Source organism: Pinus tabuliformis, chromosome 8, assembly GCF_031772625.1.
Source record: "Pinus tabuliformis cultivar Carrire ecotype Pingquan chromosome 8, CPIR1, whole genome shotgun sequence".
NCBI classification, from domain to species: Eukaryota; Viridiplantae; Streptophyta; class Pinopsida; order Pinales; family Pinaceae; genus Pinus; species Pinus tabuliformis.
Window position 1 is genome coordinate 540,697,504 of NC_142294.1, and position 14,904 is coordinate 540,712,407.

A 14,904-nucleotide genomic window follows, 5' to 3' on the forward strand; every position below is an offset into this window, starting at 1 on the left:
CCTGCGGGCCCACTTAGTGAAGGCGACTCTTTTCACTAAGCTCCATCATCTTGTTGCATTCTCAACAAGCATTTCTTGTTGCACACTTTTCAACACTCCCTCTCAATAAGAAAGGCTTCCTCTCAAACCCGATCCTGTAACTCTGGAATGTTCTCCATGCAACACATCTGGCCGGTCCACTTGCTCTGTCATCAAAGTCTCTGACTGCTATTGCCTCTGTCGACTGAAGACTCTGCATCTCTGTGCTCTTCAGTATCTGATTGCTCTAGCCTCTGTCACTTTGATCTCTGACTGCATCCATGCTGCTGCTGGTTCTATCTCCCAGCATTGCATCTGCACTGCACCTCCCAACTGACCTCCCTGTTGGGCTAGAAACACCCTCTGATGCTGAAGCTCTACCAACTGCTGACAAGTGCTCCCTCTCTGACATCTGCGCTACTGCAACATCTCCATGCATCTCGCACCATTGCACACCTCTTTGTGCCACCTAGCACTGTGTAAAACACTTGTGCCTCTCGCATTGCTGCAGCCTGCTAGCTATGCGCTGTCTTGGGATTCCCTGCACTGTCGCTCTCTCTGCCGCTCCATCCGCATCTGTCTCTACCCAATCAGTCAGTTCCTGCTACTCCACATCAGGGCTCCCGTAGCAAGGTCTCATCCAAGAGGTTGGGTACCTCAAGGATCCTGCCCCTCCTCCTTGGGACGATCACTCTATATCGCCCCACCTCCTACCTGGAGGTATGGTTGCATGTGATCCCTCAACCCACCTGGCTCGAAGTTTCCCCCTACTGGAGGTCTCTGCATGAGTAGATGTCTCTACTCGATCTCCTCTCAGCTTCCCTTGTTGTGGCTCCTCCACAACCTCCTGAAGCTGCTGCACCAATCGTGGCTCCTCCACAATCGTCTGAGACTTCTTCTGGCTCTGCATGTTGAAAGGTAACATACCTTCCCTCTCAACCACCAAGTCTCCATCAATTTCCTCGCTGCTCAAGGCTTTGTATGCATCTTTAACCTCAAGAGCATACAGGTTCTTGACCCGTGAACCCTCCTCATGACAACAAAAGCATCGCACTTTCGATTTGTCAACCTTCTTCCCACCACTGGAAGAACTGGATTCGGAAAGAGAACCCTTCTCCTTCCCCTTCTTCACCTTACTAGCTAAGGCACAGTTCTCCTCATCCTACATGGATGAAGAACCGTCTCTGGTGCTCCGTCTAATCTCCTCCTGCACAAAATCCGACCAAAGTCTCTCCCATCCTGGCAATTTCTCCCTTCCATTCACCGAGTCCTGGTAGCTATGCCAACTCTTAGGAAGGTCAAGGAGTGCTAGACTCACCATTCTCATCTGACAGTCACCCCCACACTTCCCAGCTCATCCCGGCATTGAGTGAACTTTGTGAGATACTGGGGCATACTGTCTCCATTCTCACACTTAATGTTTCTGAGTTTTATCTCTTGCTTTGGAATTAAATTCGAATTCCACCAGCTCAAAAACTCAACCACTTCCGATCTAGAATTCTTGAGAACAAAGTATTTCTTGTACATAGATTGACTGTCTGGGCATTCACCGGATATCTCACCTTCCAAAAGAAGGATGAATCCAGAGGCTACCTGGCCCGATCACAGACTCTGTCTGAAGAAATAAAATGTAAACACTTCCTGAATAATAGATCTGATGATCAATCCTCGCTTGATATCCTGTAAAAATCTCTTCTACAAATCAAGCAGCTCTGATACCATGTAGAAATTTTGAATAATATGACACATATTCAATGGAGATTATCCTGATCATGTACTATTCCGGAATACATACACAATACATAAGCTCCTCTACGTTGATCATCAATTTACAGAAGCAGAAACATTCACAGGCGCACATAGAAGCATCAATCAAAATCATTAACACAGTATGTATCCCGGGGAAAGCATCTCGCTAACAACCCCAACTATCTGTATATTATATTGCTTGAATCATGTAACATTACAAAGTACAATACTTATCACAAGCAATCCAATACCAGCTCCACCTGTTACACACAATACAGCTCAGATCTGATCTCCAAATCTATTCCACTGCTTCCCTGCCTCCACAGCTCAATACCTGCTCAAGAATGAATGAGAATGGTTTACCAAACTCGTATTTAACCTCCAAAGAATCACTCACACTGGAAAATATGTGAGCAGAGGCTATAATACTTGGTATTGGCCAATTCATTGGCATACTCAATCCCTTTGATTGTGCAAATCCTCATGCACAACTATAGTCACAAATGATAGCAATCTGATCCTCTAACACCTGTCCTTGTTGAACTGAACATGCACTGACATGCAATTGAGTTAATTGATGTATTCTATAGTTGCATTATGAGTTAATAATTAGTTTAACAACTCATCATTAGTCTATTTGCAGTTAGACTAATTACAACTAGTTTAACCAAGTCAAACTGAACACAACTCCATCAACTCTACAATCAACTCCACCAAACTCAACTGATTGAGTTCTAACTGAAGTCATGCATGCAACAACTCAACTGACCCACAAAGAAAGCGTACTTCCTTATGACAGCTGCATGTGCCACATCTGTAGCTCAAACTGAAGTGCTCCAAGAGAATAAGATCAAGTTTATAGTCCAAATATTATTATGAGACAATAATATTTGACTTTTCTATTTTTGACAGCCAGTGTAAAAATAGACTTTGATCACTCCTGCTGTGATCACTCCTGCTGTGGTCACTCCTTCTGTGATCATCCCTGTTGTGGTCACTCCTGCTGTGATCATCCCTGCTGTGGTCATTTCTGCTGTGATCATCCCTGCTGGGATCCAAAAATAGAACTTGCACCATAATTTGCCTGCGGGCCCACTTAGTGAAGGCGACTCTTTTCACTAAGCTCCATCATCTTGTTGCATTCTCAATAAGCATTTCTTGTTGCAAACTTTTCAACAGATCATGGTTGTAGTGATGTCGCCATGTGAAGGTGGATGATGTTGTTGTTTGGATGATTTAGTCATGAATGCATGTCAGATGTATATGCATTTGTTATGCGTATATGGTAGTTCAAACATGCATTGTGAGGTCATTGTATGCAATTAGGTCATCATGTTTCTATTGGTATGTTATGATGTTGATGTGTTGGTTGAGATAGAGCAGGAGATGTAAATCATTGAAGTGAAGTTGAAACATTGGATCTCGATGCAAGAGCATGTCGTCATACAGGTTTGGATGTTGGACGGCAGGCATGTTAGTTAATGGATTGTTATATGCATTAGGGTTATATACATTAGGTTTATGTACGTGTCTATTGATGTTATGGTTACATACATGATAGATGCTAGTTGATTAGTGTAGTCATATGCACGTGTCATATAGTCATGAGTGTTACTAACATGTGGTTGTATGCATTTCTCTTGTTGTTTTATGTTACATAACTTGATGATTGTTTTATATGTTGTTGAGGAGTATGTTATAGGTTAACTTGTTGTTATACGATAGTTAGCTTGATGATTAGGTTATATGTTGTTGATGATCGTGATATATATCTTGTTGTTGTTATATGCTTGCAACTTGATGATTAGAGTTATTACATTAAGATCTTGATGTTATGTGTATCATGCTAAATTGGATTGGCCTATGCAGATGGTTAGGGTTATGACATTCAGGTACGAGTTTACTTGTTTGTGACATTGTGTTGTAATAATCTAGACTAATCATACATACATGATTACTATGCATAAATGACAAATGTTTATGAGTTTATGATGTGAACATGTTAGTTAGTGACTATTATGGATATCATGACCTTATTTATTTTTGAGTTGATATGTCGTGAAGTTATATCATGCTAATATGGATTGATTGTGCAGACAAGATAGCCTCCCTTGAGATACATTAAGGTATGGCCTTGCTTATGTCATCTACTTTATGCTTGAATGTTTGATTATGTCATTTAATTGGTGTTTGAGTGTTGGTGTCTATTATGCCGCCTATATGTTGTTTGAATGTTTGATTACTTGCATGATATGAGTATGTGTTTGTAAGATTGCCTAAATGAACAATATTGTTTTAAGATGATTGCACTAACACATATGTGTTGAGATAAATGACATGTACTTGCATGATATGAGTATGTGTCTGTAAGATTGCCTAAATGAACAATATTGTTTTAAGATGATTACACTAACACATATGTGTTGAGATAAACGACATGTACTTGAGTGTAATAGGTGACAGTTGTAGTATTATGTCTAATGACTATGAGTTGACTATGAATTATGACATGATTGCTAGTCTTGGTAAAGGTTCATTTCAAATTGATTGATATGATTGTCTTGATATTTGGAAAATGTGTTTGACATGTGTAAATAGTGCAGGAAACATACTTGGTATTAGAATGACAAGGTAATAGTTGATGTGTTTATATAACTAACAGTTGGGTGATGTGACAGTGCCTGGTAACACTCAATTGCGGCAAGGAAAAGGTCAAAGAAAGGAATTGGGAAAGAATTATTTTGCCAATGTTTGGAAACCCTAATTCCAAATGAATGAGTTCTTTGCATACAAGAAGTCTTCTTAAACTTGATTTTGTTTGACATCATGCGGATATGTGATATAGTCATGAACATGTATTTGACAAGTATATCAACTAGTTTCTAGTTATAGTTGGATGGATTCGTCAAGGGAGGGAATTGGAGTCCCTTGAGAGATGGCATGGGAGCATTTAGTTACAAGGATATTTGCTTGGAGAAACAAGGTAAGGTAACTAGTATGTTGTTATGCTTATTTATACACTGACAATTATGTTTCTGGTAGTGTGATGCTCGGAGTTGCATGGCAAAGAGACTGCCATGAAATTTTGAAGAAGGCTAGGGTGGAGCTTTCCTTGGGAACCATGGGGATTTAGTCATGGCATATGTTTTTAGTCTTATTCTTTTGGTATTTTGGTGATTTGTTTGTTCTTGATTGTGATTTTGTTTGCGTCTTGTGCATGGCCATGCCACTTTGTTTGTGGTGTCGTATTGTTCTTGGTTTCCATGATTTTCTTCTTGTTTGCTTCTCAGTCTTGCCTTTATTATTTTGATAGAATTTGGAATTGGTTGGGGAAGTAGGAAGTTAATGGAGCTCAGAGAGAGTTGTGTGGTACCTGACAGGTAAGGTAAGACCTGGATGAAACTTAATGCAAGTATAAGGGCAACTGAAGGCAAAAGTATGAAAACCAGTTGGACTGGTTGGGTCCATTGGTGTAAATGGATGATGGCAGGACAGTCATGGGAAAAGTAATAAAGAAAGGTGAGGTGAATGGATTTGAGGCGTCATATGCCTTAGCTAAGTTGGGAACTATTGTTCTCGATGTTGCACATGTGTTGCATGAACAAATGAATTTCTCTTAACCTTGACCTTGATATCTAGTAATTATGTTGTGATCATGATTGTTTTATGATAATGTTTATATGCATATATGTATATATGTACATTATTATTTGACAGGGTCATCAAGGATCATGATTGTTTTATTTTGATGTTTATATGTATACATGTATGTATGTATATGTGTCATGTATGACAAGGTCATCATGCATCATGATTGTTTTTATGTTAATGTTTATATGTATATATGTGTATGTATGCATATCGTTGTCTGAAAGGATCATGCTTGTTTATGCTAATATTTATATATAGGTATGTGTATATGTATCTATGTCACCGTCCGAAAAGGTCATCAGGGATCATTCTTGTGGAGGAATGATTTCTTACAGAGGTGAATGGCATGAAGAGGTTCCTGGCTAAGGGGAATCAAGTGGGAAGTGTAGTTAGGACAAATATATGAGGTCAATATAATGTGGATATGAATTGATGTTGTATGCTTGTATTATGCCTATGTTTATGTTATGGCAGGTAACTCTAAGGGATACGTTAGCTGAATGAAAGTAGTGAGATCCGCGACATGCTAGGATAAGCATGGATGGCAGAGAGACATTGAAAGCAAGGTTGCTTGGTAAATACAGTGTGGTTTTGGATGTGTGGTACTACTGTTGTGCATATGTTGTATATTTTGCATATGTGATGTTGTGCGCATGCGGTGTGCTGTATATATAGTGTGTGTACATGTTGTTTATGCAATCTTATGTACAGAGTGGTACATATAGTGTTGTGCGAATATTTCATATGCAATGTTGGGTATAAATGGTGTTATGTACATGTTGAATATGCGGTGTTGTGTACATATTGTACTGTGCACATGATGGATATAGGTACAAATATCTCCTTATAGAAGCAAGGTTGTCACTTCAAGTTTGGAATTACTACGATGGAATAACCAAAAGTATTAAGTTTTGGTGAGATGGTAAACTCCAAGGAACCAATTTCGAAACTATTTCTATTGAGTATGAGTAGTCTATGGAGGGAAAGGAGATAAGAGACGAAATTAGACATATACAAATATATGTTGTTGTGTGGAAAATAAATCCCAATGTATTCCATAGTGATAACCTATACCTCCCTGTTGCATCCTAAATGCATGTGCAATTACAAATAATCCAACCTCAAGAGTCATGAATCTTATGAGGGAAAATATGCTTAGTGGCAATGGAAGTCTAATGTACACATTGTAAATTATAAAATGAGACCATGTTGTAAACTATATATATTGTCATGATTGGTGTATGGTTTGAAAAATCTCTAAATCAATTTACAAAAGTAAACACCTGGGTTTGGAATATATAATTTATACGATTGATGGTATTCATTAAGAAAACTCTTGCCAATAAACCCTAGGTTCGTTACTAAATGATATGATATAGAGTTGTATTAAACATCAAGGTTAGTACCCTAGAGCTAGTAAAAGAATATTATAGCTATTGGCTATGCATGTGCATTATAATTTTCATCAATAATACAAACCTCTTTGGGTGAAAATAATAAATAGAAAGTGTTCCCAAACATTCTTGTAATGTTACATTCAAGATAAACCCAAACTATAGAATACATGAATTTTAACATTCCAATGAATATAACTCAAACTAATTATAAGACAAAAATGAGAATGTCAAACATGGTGAATTAATGGTGGTAGAACATTGATTGCAATCTAGATATGTACTAATATATCCAACAATTTTTTTCCAAGAAAAGAGGGGCAACCCCATGATCAACAATGATACACTATGGTGATTGACTCTTAGGGCTCTAGTTGAAACCTATAACACCAAATATCCATTGAACATTATTTTTAAGTGATGCAAGGCTCTCTTTAGATAAGATATGTTAGGTACAATGACAAAATATTGGCTAATAGAATAAAACCACAATGAATGAGCCAGTTGACTAAATCATTGCCTCTAAAGAGATTTGATTTGTGCAACTAGGATTCCAAAAAACCTTAAAAAGAAGAAGATGCATGTCCACTCCATACTTGTTGGGAAGTTAATGGAGAAAAATAATACCAAGTCCAATATTATCACATGTTAGCACCCACTTAATTATAGATAATTATAATTAACAACATCTAATGAGGACCAAAATCCATGTCATACTTGTTAAGGCACCATAAATCTACATCCAACAAAGATATAAGAGAGACTATATTGAGTCAAAAATGTATACAATCTACCATACTCTACCCCATCTAGATTTAGAGTTATAACCTTTTATAATAAAATATATATATTTAATCATTAAACTTAATTAACTTAAAAATAATAATATTAATAATAAATATATTAAAAGGTAAAAAGCAAAATATTTATATATCTATTTATAAAAAAATTATTAAAATGTGAAGTTATTAAGCAAAATTCAATAATAACAATATTATGTTAGCAACTTACAAATGAATAATAAATAAAATCTAAAATCATCAAAATAAGATTTATCTATTATCCATTACATTTATGGCAAGGAGTGAGTTGAAATTAATTATTCAGAGAAATATAAAGCGTGAATATTATAAACAATCATTCTAAACCTATCGTTAATATAATGATTTTGAAATTTCAAATTCACAAATATAAAAGTCCAAAGATTCTAAACCTATCATTAATATAATGATTTTGAAATTTCAAATTCACCACTATAAAAACATTTAGATTAAGAATATAAAGCAAGGTTAATTATTATAAATAATTTATAATATTTAGGTTTAACCAATAAAGATATATAAATTTTGAAATTATTATTAATGATATAACTTTAAATTATATATATATTTATAATTAAGGTAAATATATAAATTAGATAGTTGGTATATATCAATATATAGTAGGTATTAATTTATGCTACATCCATTGATTAAATGTGACGTGAGCTTCGCTGGTTGCTTTTTTGAGAGTGCTAATAATTATAGTAAGACCACATTGACGTTAGTGTGCATGCTTAGAGACATCAACCAACATCATAAATTATATCCTTTATCATTTATAAAATATGTGGAATCCTGGTTTACGCTTCCGCTGTCCAAACGTGTCGATGATATTAAGTTTAGGCTATTAAATGTACTCAGATCAAAGGGTTTTGTCTCCTTTATTATTTTGTATATATATATATATATATAAAAAGTTAATTACGTTAAATTTATATTATTTTGTAACATAATAAATTTTATTTAAATATTATTTTTATATTACTAAGATATTTATTTTTATTTAATATAAATATAGTAAATAATTTTATTTTTATCAATTTTAAAAAGTTTTAATAAATAATATTATTAAAATGCATTGATGTGTAAAATATATATATATATATATATATAATTATAAAATGAAACAAATTATTTCAAATAATTTGGTTGAAAAGTTAAATTTAGTTTTATATTATGTTATTACTTTAAATGAGATTTATTTAACAATAATATTGTAATGTTTATGAGGTGTAAGAGTTACAAAGTGTTTATAGGTAAAAATCTATTTATGTTAAGTCACGGTGTTGCCTAAGCCTCGTGTAAACATCATGGAATGATTTTGATTGCTTAAATGCTCTTGGTGTAGTTAGTCAAACCACAAATTACCTATATCAATCATCTAAATACTAAAAAAAAAAATAACAAATTAATAAAAAAAATTAGCTTGCAAATGGGGTAGCAAGCTAAGTGGGCTTCAGGCGATTTGGAATGGGTGACTTCCGGGGAAGTCCTGGTTAAACGGTGCACCCGTAAGTGGTGATTGATTTCACTAGTTTCAATCCCACTTCTTCAACCATGTGAGCATCAATCCGATGCAATTAGTGCTAAGTGGGCTATTCAAAATTCATGAGAAATTCATTTCACTAGCTTCAATCCTGCTTCTTCACCCCTATGAGCATCAATCCGATGCAATTAGTGTTAAATGGACTATTCAAAATTCATGAGAAATTAATGAGTTATGACTACCTCTCATGGAAATGGTCATAAGTGAATTAGTTACTTAACGCACTTGAATCCAAAAAAATGATATCTAATAAAAATATTTAATATAATAATATATTAATAAAAATAAAAATAAAATTAAAAATCATTATAGTAAAATATAATTATATGTTAATAAAAATAAAAATCATTACAATATTACATTATAAATATTTATATAATAAGAGTGAAAAGATAAAGAATCCAAGAATCGCTTGTGGGTCGAAGGATTTGTGTGTTTTCTCATAATGTCCGCGTCGGGTATTCTTTTATGCATTTCATCTTCTTCATCCAACAAAAGGGCCAAGAAGAGAGTCTATCACAGGGAACACCAACTGGACCATGTGATTGAGTTTCAGAAGAAACCCCAACTAGTGCTGCAGCTCAAGGGAATCTTGAGGAAAAAAGGTGAGTCCATGTTCCTTAGAGCCCTAGTAAAAGAAGTGTGTTTAATAAATAAAAATGCAATTTCATGGCCACCATTGAGATACCCACCCAAGGATTTTCAAGGTAAGTGGGGGCACAAGAGACCCTGTCTTAGAATTTACAGATGAAACTAAATTCATATTGAAAGATGAAGTTATAGTTAGAGAGCAGATGGAGCCAATTGTTGTCAATAACCTTAGAAAATTGCTTATGAAGTCCATTGATAGAAGGATTGCATTATTTAAGATAGAGCAGATTAAGCAAGAGATCAGTTTCCATATGATTTTGCAGAGAGTTTAGTACCCAAGTACTCACAGTTTTTCAAGCTAATGGATGTTTCTGGTGACCCATTTCTTGTTTTGGAGAATTGGGATCCTTCATTGGCAGTTGCTGCAAGAGAATTAATTGCAGAACCTAACGGGGTCACATTAACCAGGAGGACTGATGAGCCATTTAGAAGATATGGCAAAGTGGCAAAACATAGCCTTTTTGTCTCCCTCTATAAATCCCAAAGAGCTTGACCCCCGCCATGCTGCAGTGCAAAAGCGTGATGTTGTTGTGCTCCATGAGGTCCTTAGTTTGACAATGGAGAAGAGATTGACCGCCACCAAGTTGTATGTTTTTCATACAGAGTATAAGCTCCCTTGCAGGTTGCTGGCTTGCGTAATCAGGGACATTGGCATTTTTTATATGACTAATAAGGGTGCTCATAGTATTGTTTTTCTTAAAGAAGCTTATGAAGGGCCTCAGTTAATAGACAAATGCCACTTCTGGGCATTCTATGACCGGTTCTTCGAGCTTATGGGAAGAAGGCATTATTTTCCTAGGCGGGCGAGGGATGCTATCGAACTTAAACGAGTTTGGAGCCCTTGCAATCAGCATGTTTGCAGTAAGGGAGATTGGATTTCTATCACCGACTAAAGTCCTTGCATTTTGTCAAAGCAATGCTTCACCACACCGATCAAGTGGATTTGGTTTCAATGGCCAAAAAACTCAAAGCTTATGTAGCATCTTAAGTGCAGAGTTACATTTGAGTCCCAAGTCTCAGCAAACGCAAAATCAAAATCAAAGGTCATCATTGTTGACTTGAATCAAACCTCAAATTGTTGTTCGCAAAGCGTTGGTGTTATAAAGCATTTCAGGTTAAATTGAGAAAGGATGTATTCCATTAAACATAGTTGTGGGGCCTATAGGGTCTTTTTGGGTTAAAGCAGTGTTTGAGCTTCTGACCATTGTCAGGGGAAATTTAGGGATCAAATACAGTGCTGAGTGACCTGAGGGCAAGCTATTTCAATCAGGTAAACAATTTCCTACTACTTAATTGGATTTGGTAGTTGATACATGGAGGTAATTTTTCATGTCTTGATCTCACTACAAGGTAGCATCTAACCATTTTTGTCATGTAATAGCACACTGTTTAAACCATTTTTTAGTTTAATTGACTTAATCTGAAAGTTTATAACAAGTGAGCAGATATGGCTTAAATCGATACATCATTAAGTTTTGATTTTAGCTCTTGAGATGAAGATGTAGTTTTTGAGTTTTATTTATTAGTTTAAATCTATCCTGGCTAGACCCCATTATTGAATGATCAGGCGGTCTCTGTATCATTCACACATTTATGAGTATTATAGCTAATACTCACTTTTCTTTGCAGAACAAAAAACAGTTTGGTTTAATAACTATTTTTATACTCATGTTAGTGGAACTAAATTGACCACTATAATTGCATTTTAAATTCTTATTTATTTTCCACTAGTGCCAAGAACATTGAACACTGAACTCATAAAGAGGATGCTATACAAATACTCTAAGAAGTATAAGTATAGATATTCTAGGAAGTACTAGTATGGATATTAACAGAGAATGGTTGACGTGCCTATGTTTAATAACATATTTAATGAAATAAAATTGTAAATACAATTCAATTTCCCGTGTGGTCTCACCCGTCCTCTTTAGGCGTTTTTGGGGCTTTCCTTCTTACAAATAAATATATCGATAACTAATTATACAAATAAATTATCTATTATTATTAATTTGATATCTTTTTATTTATTAAATTTGTAAAAAAATAAATTATTAACTATTATTAGTCTGATATCTTTTTATTTATTAAATTTGTAAAATTTTTTTTATTAATTATTATTATTATTATTATTATTATTTTTAACAAATTCGGCTGCTGGTTGTATTCAAAAAAGGATAGGGAGGCTAAGCTCCAACATTACATGAGTAGAGCTCATAGGATGAGCTTGCAACTGTATTACATTGAAGCATTCAGCTGAATTGCTTTCATTTTCATTTTCAACTTGAAGGGCACTAACACAGGTATAGATTCAGACAAACTGAAACAAAAGTAAACAGACTTTACAAAACATCTAATCTATACTTATGTGACTGATCTGTCGAGCAGTGGAGTCCTCCGGGTGGCTGTCAGCTTCTGCAATCTTTACGCTAGAGGAACTGGTGCTTGGGGCGTTGATATTTTCCATCATATACTTGAGAATGTCTATAGATTCCTGTATATGGGCACAGGTATTTGATAGAGCATTAAATTGCTCCTGCAGTGAGGAAATACGATGAAGGAAAAGGTTGAGATCGGCTTCATATTTGGCAGTGATTATCCTGGTAGCAGACTCAATTTTCTCGTCCAAGAGGCGCTGATGCGTTCTGACTTGCTCAAGTTCTACCTGCAAGTCACGACAGTGGAGACAATCTTCGCTGCGGGCCATCTGAAGAATCTCGACTCTGGCCTGAAGCAACGCTGAAAGGGAGCTCCCACAAGCTGAAGATGAGACAGAGGATACCAAAATATGGAGCAGAGAAGCAGGGAAGAGGAATGAGAGAGGGCTCAGAGGATCGGGAGTTGGGCGAAAGGAGATTCCAGAAGTAAAGACAAATGATGAAGCTGAGAGAAAAGGGGGATGAATAACGAAGATAAGGATATGAAGAAGAAAGATAGTGATCCTTGTTAACACAGAAGAGAAGGATCGGGCAGGGAAGAACCTGTGAGATGAAGAGAAAGTTGAATATGAGAGCACAAGCCAACTGCAATCCAAGAAAACGAGAGCAGAGGGGCGAACGAGGATGGAGAGGGGGGCTTGGGGATAAGGAGGGAGCATCCCGGGATAAATAGCCGGCGAGCTGAGAGGCATGAAGTACTCGATCACGTGGAAGGAGCTTGGGCAATCACAGATTTCACAAGAGCTGCATGAATTCAAAAAGACAGAGGGATCAGCAATGAGATATGAAAGGATTTCCGGCAGCGTATGATAGAGTACCTCGGGATTATTGTAAATTTGATCAGGATACGCCTTGAGAAAGGCGCGGGTCATTTGATATGAGGTATTTGAGCAAATCATGGTAATCAAGGAAGAAATTGGTACAAGTCCTCGTTGTTACAGAGGATACTTCCTTTTGACCGAGTGCAAGCTTGGCTGGCACGTTTATCAGCTTCTCGGTTGATGGAACAAAGGATATGGTAGAGTTGAAATTCCTGTGCTTGATTGATCAAGACTTGACATCTACTGATGGTTTGCTGCAAGAAGATATTGGAGGCTTCCCGCTTGCTAGTCATTAAATTAATAATGATAGCAGAATCGTCGAAGATCATAGCTTTCTGGATTCCCTGAGCCTGTAACTGAAGAATACCTTGGTAGAGAGCCAGAGCCTTAGCTTTGTTATTTGAGAGGGTCCCTAATGCCCATTCAAAGGTGACTAAGGGCTCACCATTGGGATTGTAGATGACGCCCCCTGCTCCCGCCGCTCCCAGGTTTGATTTGGAGGCACCGTCAAAGAACAAGGAGTGGGTGTTGCTTGAGCGGAGCCAGTTGTTGAAATCATCCTGCTTTAATCGAATTTTCCATCTGTGGCTGTGAGTACTACCCAGGTTGCTGTAGGTTTTCACTGCTGGAGGGATGCTAGTCTTGTCTATTAAGCTCCTTATGAAATCTTTTTCCTCAGTCCAAAGACTTGTTATATCAATTTTTTTTGTGATCTTAGATGCGATGGTTTCGATCGCCAGGCTTTTAGCCTTGTTACATAGATGCCTGATTGATGTCTCTTTGTCTTTAAATATCTTGCTGTTCCGAGCAATCCAGATCCTCCATAAAAGAGCCAGAGGGAGGGCATCCCACACTCTCTTGGCAGGGTTATTTTTCATGGATTGCCAGGGGTAATTTTTTTTCCAGTTGTTAAGAACTTCTCCAATGGATAGCTGAGAATTCCAGAAGGGAGACACGGAAGGATTAATGCTATTCCAACAAGAAAATGCAAAGGGGCACGAGATGAAGAGATGTTGAATAGACTCCTCTGCTTCTTGGCAATTAGGGCATCTGGAAGGTCCAACAATGCCTCTTTTTTTAAGATTCTCTGCAGTGAGAGTTTTTCCTTTTAAAAGGGTCCACATAAAAAATTTCACCTTAGGGATTGCTTCTGCTTTCCACACTGTTTTTCTATGTATCCATGTTGGTGTCGGGTAGTCCTTGCTGCATAAATAGTCATAGCCTGCTTGTGTTGAATAGCTGGTGCCAGTGGGGTCCCATCTGAATTCGTCCTTGCCATTTTTAAGAGTGGGCGCAATGCTGTGAAGATGTTTGTGGAATTCGTCGAAATTCTCTTTGAGGCGTTGAGGGATGGGAGGAAAATTCCATTGCATCCAAGCATGGGTTATTGCGTCCCATTGAGTAATTTGGTCTAAATTGCATATTCCTTTGCTTTGGAGAAAAAGTATTATTGAAGCCATACCTGGGAGACTGTTGAGAGGCGGATTCCCCATAATTTTGTCAGCACCGATGTTGATTTCCCTACCTCCTTTAGGCACCTTGGAGACGTTTTGAGCCATAAAGGGGATGGATTTTTTACAGAGTTTCCAAATCTTTGTGCAGTTTCTATTGGGTATTTCAACTGTAAGCAGTTGTTGCCTTGGGTGACTGAGGTATTTGGCCTCCAAAACTTTTTTCCACCAGGTTGATTGGCCTTCAATAAGTCTCCAGACTAATTTTCCGCCAAAGGCTAAATTTGTGAGTGTTGGAGATCTAATGCCAAGACCTCCTTTCTCTTGGTTTTGAATGACTTGTTTCCATCCTACCAAGTTGAATTTT

General features: G+C 36.8%; 1 pseudogene; it reads left to right on the plus strand.

Annotated features, from left to right (window-relative positions):
• The first annotated feature begins 9,624 nt into the window (after positions 1-9,624).
• LOC149236544 (protein WHAT'S THIS FACTOR 1 homolog, chloroplastic-like) lies at positions 9,625-10,723 on the plus strand (annotated as a pseudogene).
• Positions 10,724-14,904: the final 4,181 nt, after the last annotated feature.